Genomic DNA, 17261 nt, shown 5'->3' with positions numbered 1-17261 from the left:
AGTCTGATTCTTCCTCCTTTAGATCAAACTCTACCTCCTCAGGCTCCTTTGGTTGGACTTCATGTTTAATGACATATTTCACCTCTCTGAACACCACATCTCGAATGTACACAACCTTCCTTGTTACTAGGTTCCAAACCTTTTAACCCTTTAAACCATCCTTATACCCAATAAAGATTCACTTTTCAGATTTACTATCCAACTTGGTTCTTTTCTCCTTTGGAACATGTACATATGCATCACATACAAATACCCTCATATGTGAAAGAGAAGGTTTCCTACCAATCCATATCTCTTGTGGAGTCTTATCTTCCAATGTTGATGAAGGTGATCTATTGACCAGGTAACATGCAGTCTCCACCGCCTCTGCCTAGAATTCTTGTCCTAACAGACAAAGCAAAATTTGAACTGAAAGCAGATGGACTATACCTTTCTGGCTGCCTTCTTTCTCGAACTGATCTTCTCACAGCCGGAGTTTGTGGCTCTTCATCTTCTGATTCCTCCTCTGTTGTAGAGTCTGATTCTTCCTCCTTTGGCTCAAACTCTATCTTCTCAGGTTCCTTTGGTTGGACTTCATGTTGAATAACATCTTTTACCTCTCTGAACAACACATCTCGGCTGTACACAACCTTCCGTGTGACTGGGTTCCAAAGCTTATAACCCTTTAAACCATCCTTATACCCAATAAAGATGCACTTTTCAGATTTACTATCCAACTTGGTTCGTTTCTCCTTTGGAACATGTACATATGCATCACATCCAAATACCCTTAGATGTGAAAGAGAGGGTTTCTTACCAGTCCATACTTCTTGTGGAGTCTTATCCTCCAACGCTGATGAAGGTGATCTGTTGATCAGGTAACATGTAGTATCCACCGCCTCTGCCCAGAATTCCTGTCCTAACCCGGCACCACTGAGCATGCTTCTTGCCCTTTCCATCAACATCTTGTTCATTCTTTTTGAAACTCCATTTTACTGAGGTGTATATGGAGTAGTATTCTCCCATGCTATACCACACTTCTTACAGAATTCTTCAAATTCCTTACTGTAAAACTCTCCACCATTGTCTATCCTCAACACCTTTATCTTCTTCTCTATTTGGTTTTCCACCAGAGCCTTAAATTATTTAAGCCTGTCAAAGACTTCAGATTTCTTTTTGATGAAATATATCCATGTATTCCTTGAGAAGTCATCTATAAATGATACATAGTACACAGACTTACCAAGTGATGCAACCTTCATAGGTCCAAACATATCACTGTGCACAAGCTCTAATATATTTTTCACCCTCTTACCACCAGAGGGGAAACTCACCCAATTCTGCTTCCCATTTATACAATTTTCACAGAAATCAAAATCCAGAGAGATATTACTGATAACTTCTGTTTAGTCAATTTAGTTTCCTAAATTGCTTTGCATAAATTATTAACCGAGGCTCGTAAGTTGATGAAGTGTAGTGCACTATATGTGCTAGTTAACCCTTCTTACTTCGTTGTTTTGTATTTTTATATTGTTTTCTTTTGGGGGTTTCTTTGATTCCTAATGATGTACAGTTTGAATTATGAAAAACTGAGTCTAAATTTCCTAAAGCTAAAGTAATCAAAATCTAAGTTAAAGGAAGGAAAAATAGAGCATCTATCCTATCTTGTCATTTAGTCCTAAGTCAAAAATTAAAAGGTGAAGTTGTAAGAAAAATTGAAATAATTATAGAGAATGAAACTGACTAAAGCACGTTTAGTTGTCCAAGCCTCCAATTTTGAAAGATAACTTTCTTGAGATGGCAAACAAGAAACTTATTGTACTTTATAGTTTAGAGAACTAAATCAAATATGCAGAGAGTAACTAATTGATTTCAATCCTTGTGTGAAGTGAACATTTAACCATTTAGTTTAGGATGGATATCAGTTTGAAATGGTGATAAAAAACATTTATCCACATAGTGCATTGGCAATCTGAACTAGGAAATAAATAATAGAGGAAGCAAACAGTAAGTAAACTAATTAACGATGCATCCTTGTTACTTTTCCACCTTACCCTATTAAAACAAAACAAGTTTCATTTATGAAATAGATAGGAGAAACAAGACTGCACCACTGAATTCTAACATTATGCTACTAAACAGAATTAAAAGGAAACAAACTACAGGAAATCAACCTAAACTACAAACACTGCTAAAAGTAAATAATGAAACTAAACTAAACAGTAAACATAATAACAAAAGAAAAACATCCTTCAGTGTAGGGGTCCTCTGCAACTGACTGAGTTGAGCTGCTAACTAGCTGAAGATACTCTTTCAAACGATCACTTGGTCAAACACGTCTTCATATTATTAATAGGAAAATAAGTTCGAAAATTACAGAGCTGTAAGTCTGAGCTTAATACATGTAAAAATTCAAACTCCTTCTCAGTTCTATATGACTGATATTTAAAGAAACATTCCTAACTGTCTTTTGAGAGAATTTAGCTACAGGTGGTCTCCACGTATTACAAAAGATTTGTGTAAATGGTTGATCAACTACAAGTGACTTTAAGTGAACAAGATGGTTGCGTGAAACTATTATCACTGGTGGCTGGTTCGAGTTAATGATACAACAAAACTGTCGGATTTATTAATTAGCCACGAAGAGTGGACACAGAATCCTATTGCTCTGGGTTTCTTCGTTTGACTCCACCTTTGACTGTTGTCTTGGGCTGGATTTTTTGTCGATCTAGGCTGGGTGACTAGGATAAGATCCATGTCGTGACCATTCTAGAGATGCCCATGTGGCCGGTTTCCTCACTTGACACCTATAACCTGTTCAACCATGGAAGTAGCTAAGAACACACGGTTAGCTACAGAATGGGCTACGTTCTGTAGCTAATTTGCAAAAACTTATTTCAAATAGAAAAAACATAAAATTATAACATGTCAATCATTTAATGTCTTCCTTGAGACAAAATATATCATTTATTAGTGATGGGGATCTGTCTTTTGTGTAAAAACAAGAGAAAGAAGTGAGAAAAGTTGTCAAAGAGAGAGTAATTCTGAGGTCCAACATACCCCCACTGCAAAATGATTGCATGTCCCCATGAAATTTTGCCAAAACTGTGAACTCTTCTTTCCTATTGCATCTACTCAGATACCTCTACTAGTACATCTAACTTTCTTCTCTTGCTCCTCTTTGAAGTGACTACCATCTTGGGTTTCTTCATGAGAAGTTTGTATTTAAGGTTGATGACTGTTTTGTTCAAGTTTCTATTCTTCCTCTTCAACTTCCTATTCTTCTTGTACCATAGCCCTAGGTGCAATATTTTATTATCATGAATGGCTTTATCCAATTTTCCTTGTTCCTTCAGGGCTTCATTTTCTTTCTGGATATGCCTGTTCAATATATCTAACTCACAAATTTGCTGGTTGAGAGAGTCAGTCAGAGGTTCTTGTGGATTGATAGGTTGTTCTGGATTGGCTGAGGATCCTGGATCCATTGAGGCACTTTTCTTTTTTAGTGATTCTATGTAATCATAATTTTTTTGCTGCACTGGGTCTATGCCTAAGGATCCTCTACTGGGGCTGCCTTCAAAATACTGTTTAGGAGAGTTTTGAGGACTGTATGTAAATGGAACATTTTCAGGAGATGGTATAGGAGTTTCTTCTTCTAGATTTATGAACTCTGTTTCCTTTGATGATACCTTCTTTACCATACCTTGGAGCCTAGAGCTCCTTCTAAGTTGCAGGAGTTTTATGTTCTCCTCCTCTGTACCTTTTTTCTCCTTTCCTATCTTTTCCTTCCTCTTAATTTGTTTCCTAATCTTTGTCAAATTTTCAGAGATTGGTTGTTCATCATCTTGTTGTAATGGAGATTCAAGTTTGTTCTCTATAATTCCACTAGCTTTCTTTTTTATCTTCTTCTTCTGTTTGATTTGCTCTCTGATCTCTATTAATTTTTCAGAGATTGGTTCTTCATCATTTTTCTATACTGAGGGCTCAAGGTTGCTTTGAATGGTTAGATTAGTCTTCTTTCTCCTACTCTTTCTGATACTATCTTCTTCAAGAGATTCTGATGCCTCTTGGAAATGGTCTCTTATTAGAAAATTTTCCCAGGTATCTCCTATTCTTTTCAAATGATAACTAGTATTTTGACCAACCCATGATGGTACATGGTTGTCTCCAGGGATTCTATTTTCTTTTGTACATTTGAAGCCATCCTCTTTATACTGTTTAGAAGGAAGAAAGGGAGGTTGATGTTTCCATTTTCTAGAAATTTCATCAATAAACATATATGATAAACATACATACATCTGAATCTTCCATCACAGGTAATAAATTTTTGTAATATCAAAAGCATGCTTCTCCATTTATTTTTGAGTGTTGAAATATGAATTCCTTTTCTAAACACAGTGACATCCATACCTGGGTTCCTGAGGATTACCTTCCATGATTCACTATGAAATTCTTTGTTTTTGAACCATCTCTCACCAAGTCTTGGCAGTTCTGTAGCCTTTGCTATGTAAGATTCTGTTACTGCAAACTTAATTTCTCCAATCTCTACTTCTATACCATCGAATGATCTAGAAAAATATTTTGTGATCTCCTTGTGATATCCATCAAATTTTTCAATGAATTTGAGCAATCCAGTCTTCTGCAACATCTCCTTGAGTTGTGGGTACCCTTCCATAAACTTTGCCCCTACAGGCTCTACCTTGACAATGAGTCTGATGGTCTCTATTTCGTAGAATTTTCTAACCTTAAAAATTACTCTCCTGGTCTATGAAATGGACTCTCTACGGGTATGGTGAAAAAGAACTATGGGTTTGTATGGAATAAGTAGACGGTGAGGGTTTTGAGAGACACAAATACGTTGGTCACACTGTAGTTTTGACCGTTAACAAATCGAGTTATTAGAGATGGTTTAAGTATAGAGTATGGAGAACGTAGCAGAGGTGTGTTATGATGAATTCATTATAGACTATTGGGTATCGAATGTGGAAGATGTGGCGGAGATGTGGTATCATGAAGTGATAGTCAAATCAAATGATGACTTGTTAAGGAGACATATGATCACTCATATTACACATGACTTATGTTTATGACTTGTTGTTTGAAATAAATTTGCATTTTACCTTTAGAACTTAACCTTTTTCTTGATAATTCTTTTGGTGTTGATCCGTAGGTACTTTGAGCATGGTTGATCTCCAAAACTTGATTCTTCAATTTCCCTGCATTCATGATTTATTTGCAAGATTTACAATTGTTCCAAAGCTAATAAGTAAGTTGTAGCTGCAGAATCAGATTAGCTGCGGAATGGAACCAACAAAAGAATGTGAAAAGAAGGAAAAGTGAAATATGGCTTATGAAATATGGATGTAAAAATAAAATGGAAATGAGTTATGACAGTGATATGGAATGACATGTAAGATAAAATGAGAAATGGGGTGAAATGGAGTAAAACAATAAAAATAAAATGTCAATGAAATATGACAGTGAGATGAAGTGGAATTGTAAAAAGGAATGAAAATAGAGTGAGATAGAATGATACTATGAAATTGCAAACTCTATACTACAAATAAATGTAGCTTTTTGTCACTACTTATTACAAAAAGGAAATGGAAAATATAGGATGTCAGAAATCTCTGATTTTCACCCTATATTTTCTATATAAGTATGCCAATCAATGATTGGTTTTCAACCTTATACAATTTATTGTTATTACTATTATTATTATTATCATCATCATCATTATCAGTCATTTCTTGGGAAAAATAAATACTAAGTTAGTGGAGAAGAAGGATTCTTCTTCACTAGCTTCATTTCAGAGTTATCTTGGAAAATCCTAATGAACTCCGCTCTTGAAACTGGTTTTTGATATATCTTCAACCGATGACCATTCACAAGAAGTGGTATTTTTCTTCCATCTATTGTTCTTATTCTCACCACTCCATTGTTAAAGACTTCTTCAATCTCATATGGCCCAAGCCAATGAGTTTGAAACTTCCCTTGAAAATCTTTGAACTTTGAATCAAACAATAGTGTCCAATATCCTGCCTGAAAGTTTTTCTCCTTAATATATTTATCATGCCATTTAGCCCTCTACTGTTGGACTATACTGGTTCTTTGGACTTCATCTTGCTTGATTTCATCAAGTTCTTTGAGCTGCTCCAATCTATGTTTGTGTGCCTCTGATAAATCCAATCCCAATTGGACTGCCATCTTGAAGGTTTTAATTTGAAACTCTATAGGGAACATGGCTTGTTTCCCATAAACAAGTTCATAAGGTGTATGTCCCGTTGTGTTCCTCCATGTAGTTCTATAGGCCCATAAGGCTTTAGGAAGCCTTTATGCCAGTCTCTTCTATGTAGATGCACAGTCTTAGTGAGAATTCCTTCAATCACCTTATTTGTAGATTCAACTTGACCATTTTCTTATGGATGATAGGGAGCATATTTCCTATGTTTGATCTTGTAATTTTCCACAAGATCCTTCACCATTTTAGATGTAAATTGAGATCCCTGGTCTATCACAATTTCTCTTGGAAAACCAAAACGAGTGAAGATGTCCTCAAAAAGAAAATTAACTACAGATTTTTCATTAGCAAAAGGTAATGCTTTGGCCTCTACCCATTTAGTGACATAATCAGTGCATACCAATATATACTTATTTTTCTTAGATGGAGGATTAATTCACCCCACAAAATATAAGGCCCATTTTTCAAAAGTTTCAATGACTACCTGAATTTGTAGTGGCATTTCATTTGAAGGAGCAAGTTTCCCTACCCTCTCGCAGCTGTCACACCTCCTGACATATTCGTTGGCATCTTTGAAGTTGGATGGCCAATAATATCCTAAAGAAAGGATTTTATAGCTTGTCCTCTTGTTAGCAAAGTGTCCACCACACGGTTCATCATGACATGCCTTAAGAATCTCGGGCATTTCATCTTCCCTAACACATATCCTGATCATAAGATTTGGGCCTGTTTTATATAATTCATTAGTGATCCATGAGTATCTTGAACTTATCTGAATGATTTTTCTTTTTTCTCTAGGAAACAAATGTGAAGGCAATTTCCCTTTGAATAAGTAACTAGCAACATCTGCAAACCAATGAGTTTGAGTAGTTACTACAAAAAGATATTCATTGGGAAACTTATCTTCAACCGAAGTGTCATCTTTGATATTCTGAATTCTGGACAAGAAATCAACAACTATGTTTTGTTTTCCAAGTCTATCTAGCACATTAATATTGAATTCTTACAAGAGTAAAAGCCATCTTGTAACTCTACCATTAGTAATAGGTTTATTCATTAAATATCTAATTGCAGAGTGATCTATATGAATAAAGGTTTCATAGCCTGTTATATAATGTCTGAACTTGCTGATTGCATGAACAACAGCTAAAAATTCCTTTTTAGTTACAATATAGTTCAACTCAGTGGGAGTCAAATTCTTATTTGTATAGTAGATGGCATAGGGAATCAAGTCTTTTTGTCCTAATACAGCTCCGAGAGCTGTATCTAAAGCATCTGTTGAAATGTGAAAAGGTAGTTTCCAATTGGGACCTCTCAACATGAGTGCTTGAAAAAAAATTATTTTTAAAATCTCAAATTCTAATTGGCAGTCAGGATTCCAATTGAATTCACAACCCTTGGTGAGTAATTTGAAGAGTGGGGGTGCTATTTTAGTAAAATTTTGTATAAATCGTCTATAGTATCCTGTGAATCCTATAAAACTTTGAACATCCTTTTGGCAATTTGGAATTGATAATTTAGAGATGACTTCAACCTTAGATTTATCAACTTTAATCCCATCTCCTGAAATGTGATGCCCTAAAACAATACCTTCTGTAAACATCATAAAACATTTTTCATGGCTTAGTGAAAGGTTTGCTTCCTTACATCTTTTAAGAACTCTTTCCAAATTTTCCAAAGCTTCTTCAAATGTATTCCCATAGACTGTAAAATCATCCATATATACCTCTACACAATCATGTATTAGATCATAAAAAATTCCTACTACTACTCTTTGGAATGTTGCAGGTGCATTACATAACCAAAAAGGAAGTACTCGGTAGGTATAAGTTCCCCATGGACAAGTAAATGTGGTTTTATCTTGATCTTTAGGTGCCACCTGAATTTGATTATAACCACTAAAACCATCCAAGAATGAGAAATATTTCTTACCTGCTAATGTATCTAACACTTGGTCTATAAAGGGAAAAGGAAAATGATATTTAAGGGTAGCTTTATTCAATTCTCAGTAATCGATGCACACCCTATATTTACCATTCTTTTTAGGCACAATTACTAAAGGGGAACCTATTGGCTATCTGAAATTGGGTAAATGAAGTTTACATTCAGTAGTTTTTGCAGCTCTTCTTTCACAATTTCCCTAAGATTTGGATTCATTCTTCTCTGAGGTTGTCTAATAGGCCTACAATTTTCCTCAATGTATATGTGATGTATACAAGTCTTAGGATTAATTCCTTTAATGTCAATATATTCCCATGCATATGCAGTAGAATGTTGTTGTAATGTCTTGATTAGCTTTTCCTTTTGTAGTTTCTCCAAGTTATTGTTTATGTTCAATTTTCTCCCTGGAAAGATTTCAATTGTAGAGCTACCAAATTCTTCCATAGAATAAAGAGACATCTGCCTAGATGACAAATATTCAATATTGGATTTTTTTTTAAATTGATCATGTTCATATTCTGGAGATGTTTCAAATTTTTCCATTGTATTTAAGATTTGACTATCTTCACTAATATCTGAAATAGTAAAGAGAGGCTGAATGTCATTTTCATCATCAATCCATTATTTGTCATCTATTTGTATGATTGTTCTTGCTGGAGGATATAGAGTGAATTTTTTTGTTGAATTCCCATCAAAAATATACATATCACTAGATCTATAGCTAATGAAGCATCAGATGTGGCCAGCCAAGGTCTTCCTAATATGAGTGGATGTCCTCCTAGATTGTTCTTGGAGGTTAAGATCATAAAATCAACAGGATACTCCCAAGAATCTAAGGATACCAAAATCTCTTCTAATACTCCATCTAGTTTGATTATAGATCTATCCGCTAATTGCAGTAATGTATGTGTGTAAAGAAGATTAGGAAGCTTCAGTTGTTCCATGGTTTGTTCGCACATGATTTTTATTGTTACCCCTTAATCAATAAATGTATTAGGAATTTCAACTCCATTGATATTTGTTTTCACAATTGGACTTCCTGGATCTACATATTTTTGTATGGCAATTTTTCCCATCATTATATCTGCTATTTTTCCCACCAGGTGAATTCTTTTTGTTTCTTTTTCTTTTCTTCCTGGTTTCTTTATGCTCAACTCCTTTATTGTTTTAGCTAGGATTGGAATCTCCTTAATGGCTTGTAACAAATGAATTTTGATACACACATTTTTCAATTCATCTAGAAAATCATAATTGGGCAACATGATCTGATTTTCTACTCCTCTATCAACTTGTAGTATTTCAGGAAAAGAAGGTGCAGAAGTAGATACTGGCTGCTCAATGATAGGAGTTGAATTCACTGGTTCTTTCTGTTTTTCATTTTCAGTATTTTGGTTTTGGAGAGATGTTCCCTCAAAACTTTTATTGGGCTGTAGCGAATCTTCCTTAGAATTGTCTTGTTCCTAAATAGCTACGGAAGGTCTTTCCTTTTCTAATATCCTACAGAACTTTAGTTGAACATCATTGAGATCTAGAGGAGTGATCATATAAGTTGGAAATTTTTGTCCTTCCACCAAGTAAGTATTCTGAGGATTTTTATTGTTGGGGTTTGGTAATGGTTGGGTAGGTAGCTAATTTGGTTTCTGCTGAAATGGAAGTAAGATTTGAGGATTTTGGTTTTGTTGTGGAAATGGTAATAAAAGTTGAGGGTTCTGATTTTGAAGTTGTGGTTGCTGATTTTGTTGTGGAATGTGTGGGGGAGGATAATTATGATATGATGGAGGATATTGATAATATTGAGAAAATATCCCATAAGGATTCTGTACTCCTTGTGCCCACGGTTCAGATTGAAGTTGAGGCCAAGGTTGCTGCCAAGAATTCCAATTTGGTGGGGGTTGAAGATACATTTGATTGTTAAATCCCTAATTCTATGGCCCCTGCCGAGGTTTTCTAGATACAAAGCAAAGAGGTTTTGCTGAATTTGGAACTGTTTCTTCTTGAAAAATAGCCTTAAGACCTGGAAACGAAGGACAACCCTTGGTTTCATGATTCTCTGAGAAAATCATGCAAGTTTCTATAATTTTTGCATCTAAAGGGCATTTTCTTAGAGCATGTTTTTTCTGCATTTTGGACAGAAAATAGCTAAAGCGTCAGCCTCGTTTTTCTTCTTGTTTTGCAACTTAAGGGTGTCTATTTGCTCACTAAGACTCCCTAGGATATTTGTTTTGAATTCATCAAGCATATTACCAATTTCTTCTCTACTCATTGATCTCATTGCAGACTTATTTACTCTAACAAGAGAAGGATCTCTTGGACCTTTCCCAATTTTGGATTTCCCTCTTAAGAGATAAACACATAATTTTCCTATATCATTTAATGGGAGTTAAGAGATATCTCTCTTCCCCATCATGTTAAGGATGTCTATCCACTCATCTCTAATGGATTTTAATAAAATAGCTTTCAAGGCATCTTCATCTAATTTGTCCATCTTTTCTCTTTTCAAATTATATTTGAATCTCTCAATCAAATCCTCTAAGTTTTCATCCTCTCTTTGCATCATTTTGAACACTTCATCTTTGTGATTGGTAGGCATGCAATAATCCAAATACCTATCCAAAAACACTTATTTCATGTCATTCCATGTTCTAATGGACTGAGTGACTAACCCCATGAACCACTTCAAAGCAGCTCCTTTCAATGTTGAAGGGAACAACTTAAGTTTTTGAGAGTCTTCTAGATAATCATAGGTTCTGCACAAGACTTCAAACTCAAATGAAAATTTTTCAGGATCCTCACCTTTTAACCCATGGAAGTTTGGGAGGACAAAAGGTGAAATATTTTTCAATGTGGCATTTGTTTCTTCATCTGTTATAGGGAATCCAAAAGAATTATCTATTTCCTTATTTCCTCTACCTCCTCCATTATCTCCTTTGCCTCCTCAATTATTTCCTCTACCTCCTCCATTATTTCCTCTACCTCTTCCTCTACCCCCTCCTCCAAACAATGTGAATTCTCCATCCTCTCTTTTCTGCCATTATAGTTTCTTCAAGGTTAGTATAGGGTTCAACCTGCAAGGTCACTTTCTCCTCCTCTAGTTCTTCTATTAATGGGATATGGAAGAGAGGTTCTACTTCTTCTTCCTCACAAGGTATTCCTAATTCTTCAACTAAAATGTGCTCCCCTGTGGAGGTAAAAAAGGCTACTCCCATTGTTGGAGATTCAAGATTTTTCTCCTCTAGGACTGATTTTGTAGAGGAAGTAGGAGATTCTTTTGATTGGATTTCTACCCCTGGAATTTCAGGAGTTCTACGATTGGGAGTATGAGTTTGGGATGGAGATGTATCTTTTCTTGTTCTTGGTGGAGTAGGTGGTATTGTAGGGATTGAACTCCTGCCTCTAGCTTATAAATCTACCACTAGAATCTCTTTCTGTATGCATATCATTTTTTTTAATGTAAGAGATAAATTTACCTAGTTACACTTCCCCAGCAACGACGCCAAAATGTTTAGTCAATTTAGTTTCCTAAATTTATTTGCATAAATTATCAACCGAAGTTCGTAAGCTAATGAAGTGTAATGCACTGTATGTCCTAGTTAACCCTTCTTACTTCATTCTTTTGTATTTTTTTGTTGTTTTGTTTTGGGGGTTTCTTTGATTCCTAATGATGTACAGTCTGAATTATGAAAAACTAAGTCTAAATTTCCTAAAGATGAACTAATCAAAATCTAAGTTAAAGGAAGGAAAAACAAAGCATCTATCCCATCTTGTCATTTAATCCTAAGTCAAAAATTAAAAGGTGAAGTTGTAAGGAAAATTGAAATAACTACAGAGAATGAAACTGACTAACGCACTTTTAGCTGTCCAAGCCTCCAATTTTGAAAGATAACTTTCTTGAGATGGCAAACAAGCAACTTGTTGTACTTTATAGTTTAGAGAACTAAATCAAATATGCAAAGAGTAACTAATTGATTTCAATCCTTGTGTGAAGTGAATGTTTAACCATTTAGTTTAGGATGGATATTAGCTTGAAATGGCGATCAAAAACATTTATCCACATAGTGCATTGGAAATCTAAACTATGAAATAAATAACAGAGGAAACAAATAGTATGTAAATTAATTAACAATGCATCCTTGTTACTTCCCCACCTTACCCTATTAAAACAAAACAAGTTTCATTTATGAAATAGATAGGAGAAACAAGACTGCACCATTGAATTCTAACATTATGCTACTGAATAGAATTAAAAAGAGACAAACTACAAGAAATCAACCTAAACTACAAACATTGCTAAAAGTAAATAATGAAACTAAACTGAAAAGTAAACAAAATAACAAAAGAAAAATCTCCTCCAGTGTAGGGGCCCTTTGCAACTGACTGCGTTGAGCTGCTAACTCACTGAAGATACTCTTTCAAACGATCACTTGGTCAAACATGACTTCATATTGTTAACATGAAAATAAGTTCCAAAATTATAGAGCTGTAAGTCTGAGCTTAATACATGCAAAAATTTGAACTCCTTCTCAATTCTATACGACTGATATTTAAAGAAACATTCCTAACTATATTTTGAGAGAATTTAGCTATAGATGGTCTCCATGTATTACAACAGATCTGCATAAATGGTTGATTAACTACAGGTGACTTTAAGTTAGCAAGATGGTTGTGTGAAACTGTTATCACCAGTGGATGGTTCGAGTTAATGCTACAACAAAACTATCAGATTTATTAATTAGCCACGAAGACTGGACACAGAGTCCTATTTCTCCTAGGTTTCTTCGTTTGACTCCACCTTTGACTGTGGTCTTGAGTTGGATTTTTTTTGTCAATCAGGGCTAGGTGACTAGGATAGGATCCACGTCGTGACCATTCTAGAGATGCCCATGTGGTCGGTTTCCTTGCTTGACACCTATAACCTGTTCAACCATGGACGTAGCTATGGAACACACAGTTAGCTGCAGAATGGGCTACGTTCCATAGCTAATTTGCAAAAACTTATTTCATATAGAAAAAACATAAAAGTATAACATGCCACTCATTTAATGTCTTCCTTGAGACAAAATCTATCATTTATCAGTGATGGGGATCTGTATTTTATGGAAAAACAAGAGAAAGAAGTGAGAAAAGTTTTCAAAGAGAGAGTAATTCTAAGGTCCAACAACTTCTACCATACCTTTACCATGAAGTATTCAAAGGCCCTTCTCTCCAATATGTCCAAGCCTTTGATGCTACAACTTGGTCTTCTCTCCAGAGACCACTATATTTTCTGCTCCACTTTCAGGAACCACAGAACTGTTGCACCCATCAATAACAATGCTACCTTGCAGCTTGTACAAAGTTCCAATCCAAACTCCCCACATCAATACCAGTACTCCCCAAACCATTTTGCAGGTATCCTTCTCGAACACTATTTTTACACCTACATCTTCCATCTTGCTTATAGAAATCAGATTTTTGGCTAATGCAAGAATATGCAGAACACCCGGAAGTGTTCAAACCCTTCCACCTTACAACTTCAACTTTACTTTTCTGCGACCAATGATTCTAGCTTTCCTGTCAAACCCCAAGAAGACATCACCACCATCATATTTCTCATACTCACAGAACCACTCTCTATGGGGAGTGAAGTGAAAGGATGCACCTAAGTCAATCAACCATGCCTCGTGATCTACATGTGTACTTCAAGAAGCCAAGTACACATCCCGACCGTCATCTGAGGTGGTTTTCGCCTCTATAGAAGGAGCATCATCAGATCCCTTTCCTTTGTCAGGAGCTTTAGATTTACAATCCCTTTTGTAGTGCCCTTCCTTTCTGCATTTCCAGCACACCACCTTTACAAGTTTTCCTGGAGATTTAGATCTCCCTCTAGATTTAGATCTCCCACTCAATGACTTATTTTTGTTTCTGTTCTGGGATCATCCTTGTATAGACAAGGCATCACCATTATGGCTTTCCATATTTTTCCGTCTCATCTCCTCCATTAGCAAGGATGAGACTATTTCATGAAATTGCAAGGCAATTTGTATTGCTACCTATTACAATAACCAGAATATCCCACGAATCTGGTAGAGAACACATCAAACCGATGCACTTATCTTCATCCAAAATTTTAATATCAATAGATAATAACTGACTTACCACAGTATTAAATGCGTTCATATTTTCTGTCACTGATTCTCCATCTATCATCCTTAGGTTATACAGCATTTTCTGTTGGAACAGTTTATTCACCAAAGAATTAGATTGGTACAAAGTCCCTAACTTGTCACAAAAAGCCTTCATCGTAGCTTCCCCTGATACATTTAGTAATACTGAATCTGAGACACAAAATCGTATTATGCTCTTAGCCTTTCGATCCAACTTCTTCCATTCTTCATCAGACACTCTCGTTGGTTTAGTAATTGGATATACCGCGATCCACTGATCTGATCTTTATCCACCAACAGATCCTCCATCTTGAGTTTCCATAACTCAAAACTCTCACCATTAAATGTCTCGACCTCTATCTTTCCACTGCTCGCCATCTTCTTTCACCACCAGAATCGATCTTGTAGATCTCCCACTAAACAGGGTTTACCACAGGACCAAGCAAAACCTCTCAGCAACAAAGGTGTCCCCTTGAAGCTAAAATAGCTCTGATACCAAATGTAGGTTTTAACCCTGTACAAAAGTTACTTGCATACGAATTCTAAAATGCAGAAAATAAAAAATGCGAGAGCATAACACATAAAGCACATATACATAGAGATTTTCCCTTGGATCCCAAAACTGGGACTACCAACTTGATTTTTCATTATGTTCCTTTCAATGTTACAATACATATTTATACATGCCGAAGCATCCAATACCATAGACCGAAAACCATCACGTCCAAAACCATGGACCAAAAACAATTGCGTTCAAAATGTGTGCGAAAAATCATGCACAAAACCATAGGTAGGTCTGCCCAACCTAATATAGGGTCCAAAAACAAAATTTTCTAGGGCGCTGCCTCAGACCCCATAGAGTGTGGTTACCTACACCCCTCAAACCCCTATGAAATGCCCCTCACTACACAATCGGTGCAACAAAGGGGGCGCTCCGCCCCCCTTATAACCCCCTGTTAACTACATGGGCTAGTCATGGAAAAATTATAACACAACCCAACAATAACAATCAAATTTTGGCGTGGAAATTATTAAATGAACAGTGGGAAGTTTTTGGTTTAGGCGGGGAGGTGGTTTTGTTTGCCATCACAACATTTTTGGATGGTGCATGGTATTTTTCACGAGCAAGTGATGTAATGTGATGTTGCCATCTAGCCAAAGAGCGCTCAGCTAAAACTGTGAATCTCGTGTGTTCTTAGGCTATTAATGGTCAGACAATGAATCCACGCGATATGGTTTTACACCATCAGATCTAGGGGGCAGGAGATCAGAGGGATATTGAGCAGTTGAGTTGCACAGATGGAATCACGAAAGTGATTTGGTAGGGCTCGAGATTTAATTACAGATAATTGTAATTAATTAACCAATAATGTCAGGGTTTTTTTAATATAAGCAACGGGTAATAAGGTGGGACCATGGGTTATGTGGCGGGGGTTTTTTAACTACACCAAGGGTTGGTGGGTTAAAAAGGGTTGTTGGGAAATACAAAGTGGGGATATTAATTACATAATGCGGGGGCATAGTAAATAAAAACTTAGGGTAAGTGGGTTTTGTGGGTTTTTAAGTGGAATAAGGAAATTAATAAGGGGAGAAGGTAATATTTGTAATGGGAAATGGGTTTCACACTAGGGAAAGGGGTTTTGGGAAGGGGGAATGATTTTTGAAAGGTAATTTCTAGGGAAATGTGTGAAACCAAGGGGTAAAAGGCCAAAATGATGGGGAAGGGTATTTATAAGTAATGAAGGGATAATGGGGGAAATTAGCAAATAAGTATGTGGGGGTGTAGTGAAATGAGGGGAAATTAGTAAAGAAGCTTGGTGAATACCCTTTCCTTCTCACAATTCCTCCTGCACATGAAACATAAGATTAAGCATGATAAACATGCTTTTGACTTAGAAACCTTGTGCACTTTGCAAAACTTCTTCTACCTACCCTTTATTTACCCTAACATTTTCTCTTCATTTCAATGGGTGCATTTGAGCTTGTTGACCCTTTATTTCATTTTCTTTTGATAAGAAAACTATCTAATTCTAACCTTATAACTTCCAATGGCTCAGATTAAACTGATGAGATCATTATTATTCTCTACTTAACTACTGATCATCCATGGTTAAGCAGTTTGGCTAGATGTTTATTCTCTATCTATCAACATGAAATTTATAGCATGAATGAGTCAAGAATAAGCCATTTGACCATCATGGATTGCCACATTTTTGACAAGTTGTACACAACCTCATTTTGCATAATAAAGTAAAAAGTAGTGGAATTTGAATTTGCACACCTTCATGATCTATTTTATTTCTTTTTGGGGTTCATATTTTTCACTTTTTTTATCTTTCCATTTTCTTTCTTTTTGTCCTTTGATTATTCTTTTAGGACATACCATCTTTACATTTTTTAATTTTTTATATGGAAAACATTTTGTAGAAAGAAAAAGTATGTACAATACAAGACTAACCATAGCCAATTCAAAATTATGAATCCTAATATTATAGGACCCTAACAAGTTACAAAGTTTATTTTTGAATATATCCTATCTCGATTTGGTTGCCCTAAGATCTTGATGAGTGATAGAGGTTCACACTTCTTAAATGAAACAATTGTAGAATTATCCTATAGATTAACGAGCTCATGTAATCTACTAAAACAAGAGATAAGAATCTACTTGTACTCTTTACGGTGGAAGCCCATAAATATCAATGAAAACAATAATTGACAAGAGGAAGAACAATAATCAGGAAAGCCACAACTCAAAACCCCACTATCTGTATTGCATTAATTAGAAATCAAAGATGATAATACAATGCTTGTTCTCACAAGAACAATCCCAGCACTTAGTAAAATCAATATCCAACTCACAAGAAAACTCTTGGCCAACACTTAGCCAATTCTGCAGCTCTCCAACTCCCTATTTCCTTACGCAATTCATATGGCTGATTAGCCTATCTTAAAGGGAA

Source organism: Pinus tabuliformis, chromosome 7, assembly GCF_031772625.1.
Source record: "Pinus tabuliformis cultivar Carrire ecotype Pingquan chromosome 7, CPIR1, whole genome shotgun sequence".
NCBI classification, from domain to species: domain Eukaryota; kingdom Viridiplantae; phylum Streptophyta; class Pinopsida; order Pinales; family Pinaceae; genus Pinus; species Pinus tabuliformis.
This window is presented reverse-complemented; position numbering follows the sequence as displayed.